A 10797-nucleotide genomic window follows, 5' to 3' on the forward strand; every position below is an offset into this window, starting at 1 on the left:
CTACTATGAACTTACAAGTAGCCAAGTACATCAAAAAACCCTCGCCAAACATGGGGGGTCAAACTCTGAAACAGGGAGACTGTACAGGTCTGATGAGGGTTTCTTGATGTTTTTGAAGGTTCATCACTAGAAAATTGGTCTACACAGATCAGGTGTAAGGATCCGCTTCCACGTTCCTTCCGGCGCAGGCGCGGGCGCGCTCATCGGGGAACCGATGCGCGTCAGCGCGCAGCGTTGGACGCCGGCGACGGTCGCCGACGCAAGGGCGTCAGCGACGGACGCCGATGACGGACGCACTGACGTCAGCTGTGCGACGCCAGCGTGATGACGCCAGTTTGGCGCCAAATAAGCTCTATTTAATCCTAACCAGTACTGTGACTCCTTGCCTGGTTATTAGGTTATTTGACTGAAACCCTAGCATTGTATTCTACTGATCTTCTGTGTTTGACCTCAGCCTGTTTCCGGATTGTCTATTGCCGCCTGCCCTGATCTTCTTGCCTGACTTCGTTTACGACTCTTCGCTGCCTGCCCCGACCTCGGCCTGTCTGACTTCGCTTCTGCCTGAACCCTCTGTACTTCGCTTCGGTTAGTCTCATTGGCTACTCGTCACTTCACTTCTCCCTGTTCCACTCCAGGTGGGTTAGTGTTGTGCGAGGCGCTTGTGGGTTCGTGTTCTACAAGTTCCTGCTCCTTCTTCGTTGGATCAGACGGTAAGCCTGACAGTATAACCAGGCCATGGATCCAACCGAAGGGGCTTCTCCATTTGCTGTCCTCATCTTTGACTCAAGCCGTTCGGGAGCTGCAGAGCGGTTATGCTCAGCTACAGGAACACATCAGAACACATCCTCCGGCTGCAGACCCTTCCTCTGCTGCAGCATCCTCTTCCTCTGCTCCAGCTGAAGTACAAGTGATCACTTCCGAAATTTCGGAGCCGAAAGTCGCTTTCCCCGAAAAGTTTGCTGGGGAGCGGAAGTTATTTCGCAACTTTAGAAGTAGCTGCAAGTTGCTATTTTCGCTTAAACCCCACACTTATCCAAATGAACAGACACGAGTGGGGGTTGTCATTTCTTTCCTGACTGGCGAGCCCCAGACGTGGGCCTTCCGTTTGTTGGATCGGCAAAGTCCTGTTTTGGCCACTGTGGACTCTTTCTTTGATGCCATGGCTGTGGTCTATGATGACCCACACAGAACCTCCACTGCCGAAGCCGCCCTGCATGCCTTGAGACAAGGTACCCGTCCTGTCGAGGACTACACTCTGGAGTTTCGCCAGTGGGCCTAGGATACGGAATGGAATCCTGCAGCTCTGAAGAACCGCTATCGTCTGGGCCTTTCCGCTGAGTTAAAGAATGAGTTGGCCCGTACAGGCATTCCTGACACCTTGGAGGAGCTTATCCATATATCCATTCAGTTGGATCAAAGACTGAGAGAACGTAGGGAGGAGGAAAAGGCTGAAAAAGCTGGTCTTGTGTCTCCTACTTGGCTCTTACCTTCTGCTCCACCTCCTATCCGTATGCCTCCTATGATGACATCTACGGTTCCTACAGCCACTAGCAGTTCTGCCCCAGAGCCGATGCAAATTGGAGCCATTAAGTCTGCATTAACTCCTGAAGAACGCCTCAGACGCCGCAGGCTTAATCTTTGCCTGTACTGCGGTCAAGCAGGTCATCTCCTTCGGAATTGTCTGACCCGTCCCTCGGGTAAGGAGACTTATGAAAGAGACTTTAACGGTTGCAACTTTTCTGTGTCCTTACTTACAATTTCTCTATCCTTGCAGTGGGGAGACAAAGTGGTGGAACTCCAAGCAATACTTGATTCCGGGGCAAGTGGGTGCTTCTTGGACCGTGAAGTTGCTCTTCAGTTCCAAATTCCTCTCCAATCCAAGAAGAACCCTATAGCTCTTCGTGTGGCGGATGGTTCTCTAATTACCTCGGGTCCTGTGGTTCAAGAGACTGCTGCACTTTTTGTTGTGATTAATAAAATTCATGCTGAAGTAATGAATTTTGATGTGGTGACGTCTCCATTATTCCCTATCATTTTAGGGTTACCCTGGCTACAGAGACATAATCCTTCTATCAATTGGGCCACTGGCGGTGTAACATTTTCTTCTAAATTTTGTCTTTCTAAATGTACATTAGAGAATTCGTCTTCTTCAATTAAAGTATGTTTCCTTTCTTCTTCTTCTGAAATTCATGATCTTCTTCCTCTGGCGTATTGGGAATTCGCTGATGTCTTCAACAAGGGAGGGGCCGACAGGCTACCTCCCCATCGTATTTATGATTGTCCCATTAATCTTCTTCCAGGAGCTCAAATCCCCTTTGGACGTATTTATCCTTTAACTGAGCCTGAACTCTTGGAATTGCGCACTTATTTGGATGAAAATCTAGCCAAGGGATTTATCCGACAATCTTCTTCTCCTGCCGGAGCTGGGATCTTCTTCGTTGAAAAAAAAGATCATTCTTTGAGACCGTGTATCGATTATAGAGACTTGAATAAGATCACGGTCAAGAATCGCTACCCTCTTCCTCTCATTCCAGAGTTGTTCCAACGATTTAAGGAGGCCAAGATTTTCTCTAAGCTTGATCTTCGAGGGGCCTACAACTTAGTTAGAATTCGGGAAGGGGATGAATGGAAGACAGCGTTCCGTACCCGTTATGGTCACTTTGAATATCTTGTCATGCCGTTTCGACTTTGTAATGCCCCCGCAACGTTTCAGCATTTTGTCAACGATGTCTTTCGAGACTTTCTCGATATTTTCGTCATCATTTATCTGGACGATATTCTAATTTTTTCTAGTTCTTTGGAAGAGCATAGAATACATGTGAAGAAAGTTCTTGCCCGCCTCCGTACTCACCAGCTCTATGCCAAGGTCGAGAAATGCGTTTTTGAACAGACATCTGTGGACTTTTTGGGGTTTTTTATCTCTCCTTTAGGAATTCAAATGGATTCTAAGAAAATCTCGGCAATTATTGATTGGCCTATTCCTTCTTCTAAGAAAGCTGTTCAACGCTTCATTGGATTCGCAAATTTCTATAGAAAATTCATTAAGAATTTTTCTCGAATTATTTTACCAATAACTGAACTCACACGTTGCAATCAAAAATTCTCTTGGTCACCACAGGCTCAGATGGCTTTTGAGAGATTGAAAGGACTCTTCACGTCGGCTCCAATTCTTCGTCATCCAGACTTGGCTCTTCCATTCACATTAGAGGTCGACGCCTCAGAAAGTGCTGTGGGCGCTGTTTTATCACAGAGGCCTGGGATTCAAGAAGAACTCCATCCAGTCGCTTTTTTTTCACGCAAATTGGCCAAGTGTGAATGTAACTATGATGTGGCGGATCGTGAATTACTTGCTATTAAACTGGCATTAGAAGAGTGGAGGTATCTCCTCGAAGGGTCCAAACATCCAATTCTCATTTTCACTGACCATAGGAATTTGGAGTACCTGCGTTCCGCCAAGAGATTAAGACCTCGACAGGCAAGATGGGCCCTTTTCTTCATGCGATTTAACTTTCACCTTACCTACCGGCCTGGGTCAAAGAATGTCAAGGCTGATGCTCTTTCCCGCATGTTCTCCTCTGAGGATGAGACTCTCTCTTCTCCTGAGACAATTCTAAACTCTAATAACTTTCTTTTGTTACAATCTGTTCTTGTGGATCAAATTAAGGATGCCTCTAAAACTGTTTGTGAACCCTCTCTTGTGCCCAAAGAAGGGTTTCTTCTTCATGAAGGGAAAATCTTTGTTCCTGAACAGATGCGTTTGGAGGTTCTCAAGAACATTCATGATTCTAAACTGGCGGGTCATCCAGGTATAAAGAAAACTATTGTTTCTGCTAAAATACTGTTTTGGTGGCCTGGGATGACTAAAGACTGTTCGAAATTTGTCTCTTCGTGTGAAGTCTGTACCAGGTCCAAGGATTCTCATGTTCGACCTATTGGCCTCCTGCAACCCCTTCCAGTTCCTTCTCGTCCTTGGGGCTCAGTGTCAATGGACTTTATTTCTGACTTACCACTCTCCTCTGATTGCTCCGCTATTGTTGTCTTTGTTGACCGCCTGACCAAGATGGCTCATTTTAAATCCCTAGTGCAATGAAATATTGTATTACCGCACACCTCCTTCCACTATTCTGCGTGGTGGTGCTGGTTCTCCGTTGACCAAGCCCGGTCTCCTTACTGCTGTGCAATTTCAAAAAACGGTCCGCACACACCAATGTTGCAGTCGGGGATTGTGCCCCTTTTATTAATGCCACCAACAATCAACTGAAGAAGGGAGGCTGTGTGGAGGCTGTGTTCCCCCCGAAACGTTGATTGTTGGTGGCATTAATAAAAGGGGCACAATCCCCGACTGCAACATTGGTGTGTGCGGACCGTTTTTTGAAATTGCACATCATTTTAAATCCCTGCCTGGACTTCCTTCTGCCTCTGAGACGGCTGATTGTTTTATCAAGGAAGTAGTAAGACTTCATGGCCTTCCCGATGAAGTAGTATCTGATCGTGGTCCACAGTTTACGTCTCAATTCTGGAAAGCTTTATGTGGGGCTCTTAAGATTTCTGTGTCACTTTCATCAGCTTTTCATCCTCAAACCAATGGCCAGACGGAGCGAACTAATCAGACTCTTGAGCAGTATCTGAGATGTTACTCATCGTATCTCCAGGATGATTGGGTTAATCTCCTGCCTCTAGCGGAATTTGCCTATAATAATGCCCAACATTCTTTTATCAATCAGTCCCCCTTCTTTGCAAATTACGGTCTACATCCTGTCACCTTCCCTTCCTCCATTGTTTCTGATATTCTTGTTCCTGCAGTCAAGGATCGGTTAACCTTTTTTTGCTGATAATTTTCTGAAGCTCCAGAGGAACATGAGGAGAGCGCAACAGAATTTCAAGATTTATGCAGACAAGAAACGAAGAAGTGATCCTGAGTTTAAGGTGGGGGACCGCGTTTGGTTATCTACTGTTAATCTCAAGTTGTCCTGCCCCAGTAAGAAGTTGGGTCAACGGTTCCTGGGTCCTTTTCTTATTACTCGGCAGATTAATCCTGTGGCTTTTCAACTTAAGCTCCCGGCTACCTGGCGTATTCATCCAGTTTTTCATTCTGCTCTACTAAAACCAGCCTCCACATTCCACTTTCCTGGCCGTACAACTTCTCCTCCACTTCCTGTTGTTGTGGACGGTCAAGAAGAATTCGAGGTTGAGAAGATCCTGGATTCCCGTGTTAGGGGCAAGCATCTACAATATTTGGTCAGTTGGAAAGGCTTTGGTCCGGAAGAGAATTCTTGGGAACCTGTTTCGAACATCCATGCTGCTGAGCTATTGAAGAATTTTCACAAGAGCTACCCTGATAAACCTTCTGCCAGTTGCGTCCTGAGGCCGCTCCTTGATGGGGGGCAATGTAAGGATCCGCTTCCACGTTCCTTCCGGCGCAAGCGCGGGCGCGCTCATCGGGGAACCGATGCGCGTCAGCGCGCAGCGTTGGATGCCGGCGACGGACGCCGGCGCAAAGGCGCCGGGACGGTCGCCGACGCAAGGGCGTCAGCGACGGACGCCGATGACGGACGCCGATGACGGATGCACTGACGTCAGCTGTGCGACGCCAGCGTGATGACGCCAGTTTGGCGCCAAATAAGCTCTATTTAATCCTAACCAGTACTGTGACTCCTTGCCTGGTTATTAGGTTATTTGACTGAAACCCTAGCATTGTATTCTACTGATCTTCTGTGTTTGACCTCAGCCTGTTTCCGGATTGTCTATTGCCGCCTGCCCTGATCTTCTTGCCTGACTTCGTTTACGACTCTTCGCTGCCTGCCCCGACCTCGGCCTGTCTGACTTCGCTTCTGCCTGAACCCTCTGTACTTCGCTTCGGTTAGTCTCATTGGCTACTCGTCACTTCACTTCTCCCTGTTCCACTCCAGGTGGGTTAGTGTTGTGCGAGGCGCTTGTGGGTTCGTGTTCTACAAGTTCCTGCTCCTTCTTCGTTGGATCAGACGGTAAGCCTGACATCAGGAGAGGAAGAAAAAATAATGGATCATCCAAAGTCTACTTTGAGGAAAAAAAGAACAGACAGCATTGAATGTCCTTTCAAAACAACTGACTGATGATGAACTTTGTATAACTTTGTTAGAAATGTTAATGAGGATCCTGTCAACATAAGTTCAACTAGTACATGCTTTACTCACTTCCAAGATACATGTGCATGTGACTCACGTCACGTTTAAAAAATTTATAGAAACAAATGAATTGGTGGCTTTGTTAAAGCACTGAGCCATAAAAATATTTTGTCAAAGTGTCCATGATAACTTGACTTATGTCATGAGTTGCTGTTTTCAACCATATTCCAAAAATTCACAAACTGTTAGACCTTCCATGGGATGTCCCATTGTTGTCAGAATGGATTCATTCGTTTTTCATTTGCCAGCTACTTGAAATATAATAGTCATGTATTGCGCTTGGTACACATTATTATTATTATTGTGGAATGGGCACAAAGTTTGCACTATTACACACTGGAATGATGAAAATACACAAACGCATATACACACATTTGCAAATAACATTCTCAAAACCAAAAGACGTTGGCAAATGTGTATGTGCTCTGCATCAAAAGCATTGGCAAAGTTCAATGTGATCCACTAGCAAACCTTCAAATAACTTGCCCATAATAGATTTCAGATTTACTGGATTATAATTGCCAGGCTGAGATTGTTACTTCACTTTTAATACTAGAATTTATATTGGCTTTTCTTGGTACCATTCTAGATGAGAGGGGGCCTCATCAAATAAGTAGCCTGGCTATAACAAAGCTCTCTAAGTGCTCTAGAGTGTACTTCATCAGGACCTTCCTAAGGTATATACTAAGTATAATACCTGGTAGTTTAAGGATACCATTCAGGGTTTGGTAAGAACTGTTGTTAAAAAAACAGAAACCATCAGAACGTCATATAAGTTAGAGAATGTGGTTTGTATTAGAAATGGGAAAAGGAAGTGCTGATCAAGCAGAGTTATAGTAAATCACTCAAATAGCATCACTGATGTGGCAGTTTCTCTCAGAGCTATAGATCCTTTCTCCCTTTCCTTTTGCTCATAGTTTCCTTAATAGGATGTAACATAACAATCCATGTGTAGATTGTGATCTCTATGGGATGGGGGAACTCCTGCGCATTTATCATTGGTACTCTCCCAGCTGGATTAGTCATTCAGATTTATACCTCATTAGTGGTAGGGAGTCCCACAAGAGCTTAATTGTGTATAAGCAGCTGGGATAATAGTCTCTGGGAAGGGAGTGTGACTGTGGGATAGCAGGTATAGTAGGGAGAGATGGTGCCTATAGTAACAGTGTATAATAGTCTCTGGGAAGGGAGTGTGACTGTAGGATAGCAGGTATAGTAGGGAGAGATGTGTCTATAGTAACAGTGGATAATAGTCTCTGGGAAGGGAGTGTGACTGTGGGATAGCAGGTATAGTAGGGAGAGATGGTGCCTATAGTAACAGTGGATAATAGTCTCTGGGAAGGGAGTGTGACTGTGGGATAGCAGGTATAGTAGGGAGAGATGGTGCCTATAGTAACAGTGGGATAATAGTCTCTGGGAAGGGAGTGTGACTGTGGGATAGCAGGTATAGTAGGGAGATGGTGCCTATAGTAACAGTGGATAATAGTCTCTGGGAAGGGAGTGTGATTGTGGGATAGCAGGTATAGTAGGGAGAGATGGTGCCTATAGTAACAGTGGATAATAGTCTCTGGGAAGGGAGTGTGACTGTGGGATAGCAGGTATAGTAGGGAGAGATGGTGTCTATAGTAACAGTGGATAATAGTCTCTGGGAAGGGAGTGTGACTGTGGGATAGCAGGTATAGTAGGGAGATGGTGCCTATAGTAACAGTGGATAATAGTCTCTGGGAAGGGAGTGTGATTGTGGGATAGCAGGTATAGTAGGGAGAGATGGTGCCTATAGTAACAGTGGATAATAGTCTCTGGGAAGGGAGTGTGACTGTGGGATAGCAGGTATAGTAGGGAGAGATGGTGTCTATAGTAACAGTGGATAATAGTCTCTGGGAAGGGAGTGTGACTGTGGGATAGCAGGTATAGTAGGGAGAGATGGTGCCTATAGTAACAGTAGATAATAGTCTCTGGGAAGGGAGTGTGACTGTGGGATAGCAGGTATAGTAGGGAGAGATGGTGCCTATAGTAACAGTGGATAATAGTCTCTGGGGAGGGAGTGTGACTGTGGACAACAGGTATAGTAGGGAGAGATGGTGTCTATAGTAACAGTGGATAATAGTCTCTGGGAAGGGAGTGTGACTGTGGGATAGCAGGTATAGTAGGGAGAGATGGTGCCTATAGTAACAGTGGATAATAGTCTCTGGGAAGGGAGTGTGACTGTGGGATAGCAGGTATAGTAGGGAGAGATGGAGCCTATAGTAACAGTGGATAATAGTCTCTGGGAAGGGAGTGTGCTGTGGGATATCAGGTATAGTAGGGAGAGATGGTGCCTATAGTAACAGTGGATAATAGTCTCTGGGAAGGGAGTGTGACTGTGGGATAGCAGGTATAGTAGGGAGAGATGTGTCTATAGTAACAGTGGATAATAGTCTCTGGGAAGGGAGTGTGACTGTGGGATAGCAGGTATAGTAGGGAGAGATGGTGCCTATAGTAACAGTGGATAATAGTCTCTGGGAAGGGAGTGTGACTGTGGGATAGCAGGTATAGTAGGGAGAGATGGAGCCTATAGTAACAGTGGATAATAGTCTCTGGGAAGGGAGTGTGACTGTGGGATATCAGGTATAGTAGGGAGAGATGGTGCCTATAGTAACAGTGGATAATAGTCTCTGGGAAGGGAGTGTGACTGTGGGATAGCAGGTATAGTAGGGAGAGATGGTGTCTATAGTAACAGTGGATAATAGTCTCTGGGAAGGGAGTGTGACTGTGGACAACAGGTATAGTAGGGAGAGATGGTGCCTATAGTAACAGTGGATAATAGTCTCTGGGAAGGGAGTGTGACTGTGGGATAGCAGGTATAGTAGGGAGAGATGGTGTCTATAGTAACAGTGGATAATAGTCTCTGGGAAGGGAGTGTGACTGTGGACAACAGGTATAGTAGGGAGAGATGGTGCCTATAGTAACAGTGGATAATAGTCTCTGGGAAGGGAGTGTGACTGTGGGATAGCAGGTATAGTAGGGAGAGATGGTGTCTATAGTAACAGTGGATAATAGTCTCTGGGAAGGGAGTGTGACTGTGGACAACAGGTATAGTAGGGAGAGATGGTGCCTATAGTAACAGTGGATAATAGTCTCTGGGAAGGGAGTGTGACTGTGGGATAGCAGGTATAGTAGGGAGAGATGGTGCCTATAGTAACAGTGGATAATAGTCTCTGGGAAGGGAGTGTGACTGTGGGATAGCAGGTATAGTAGGGAGAGATGGTGCCTATAGTAACAGTGGATAATAGTCTCTGGGAAGGGAGTGTGACTGTGGGATAGCAGGTATAGTAGGGAGAGATGGTGTCTATAGTAACAGTGGATAATAGTCTCTGGGAAGGGAGTGTGACTGTGGACAACAGGTATAGTAGGGAGAGATGTGTCTATAGTAACAGTGGATAATAGTCTCTGGGAAGGGAGTGTGACTGTGGGATAGCAGGTATAGTAGGGAGAGATGGTGTCTATAGTAACAGTGGATAATAGTCTCTGGGAAGGGAGTGTGACTGTGGACAACAGGTATAGTAGGGAGAGATGGTGCCTATAGTAACAGTGGATAATAGTCTCTGGGAAGGGAGTGTGACTGTGGGATAGCAGGTATAGTAGGGAGAGATGGTGTCTATAGTAACAGTGGATAATAGTCTCTGGGAAGGGAGTGTGACTGTGGACAACAGGTATAGTAGGGAGAGATGGTGCCTATAGTAACAGTGGATAATAGTCTCTGGGAAGGGAGTGTGACTGTGGGATAGCAGGTATAGTAGGGAGAGATGGTGTCTATAGTAACAGTGGATAATAGTCTCTGGGAAGGGAGTGTGACTGTGGACAACAGGTATAGTAGGGAGAGATGGTGCCTATAGTAACAGTGGATAATAGTCTCTGGGAAGGGAGTGTGACTGTGGGATAGCAGGTATAGTAGGGAGAGATGGTGCCTATAGTAACAGTGGATAATAGTCTCTGGGAAGGGAGTGTGACTGTGGGATAGCAGGTATAGTAGGGAGAGATGGTGTCTATAGTAACAGTGGATAATAGTCTCTGGGAAGGGAGTGTGACTGTGGACAACAGGTATAGTAGGGAGAGATGTGTCTATAGTAACAGTGGATAATAGTCTCTGGGAAGGGAGTGTGACTGTGGGATAGCAGGTATAGTAGGGAGAGATGGTGTCTATAGTAACAGTGGATAATAGTCTCTGGGAAGGGAGTGACTGTGGGATAGCAGGTATAGTAGGGAGAGATGGTGTCTATAGTAACAGTGGATAATAGTCTCTGGGAAGGGAGTGTGACTGTGGGATAGCAGGTATAGTAGGGAGAGATGTGCCTATAGTAACAGTGGATAATAGTCTCTGGGAAGGGAGTGTGACTGTGGGATAGCAGGTATAGTAGGGAGAGATGTGTCTATAGTAACAGTGGATAATAGTCTCTGGGAAGGGAGTGACTGTGGGATAGCAGGTATAGTAGGGAGAGATGGTGTCTATAGTAACAGTGGATAATAGTCTCTGGGAAGGGAGTGTGACTGTGGGATAGCAGGTATAGTAGGGAGCAACTCTTAGTTTAATACACCCCAGGGGTGTAGTTACTTGGTGTTGCAGGTATATTTAACAATTATTTAAAAAACAAAA

The sequence above is a fragment of the Xenopus laevis genome, chromosome 9_10L, assembly GCF_017654675.1.
Source record: "Xenopus laevis strain J_2021 chromosome 9_10L, Xenopus_laevis_v10.1, whole genome shotgun sequence".
NCBI classification, from domain to species: Eukaryota; Metazoa; Chordata; class Amphibia; order Anura; family Pipidae; genus Xenopus; species Xenopus laevis.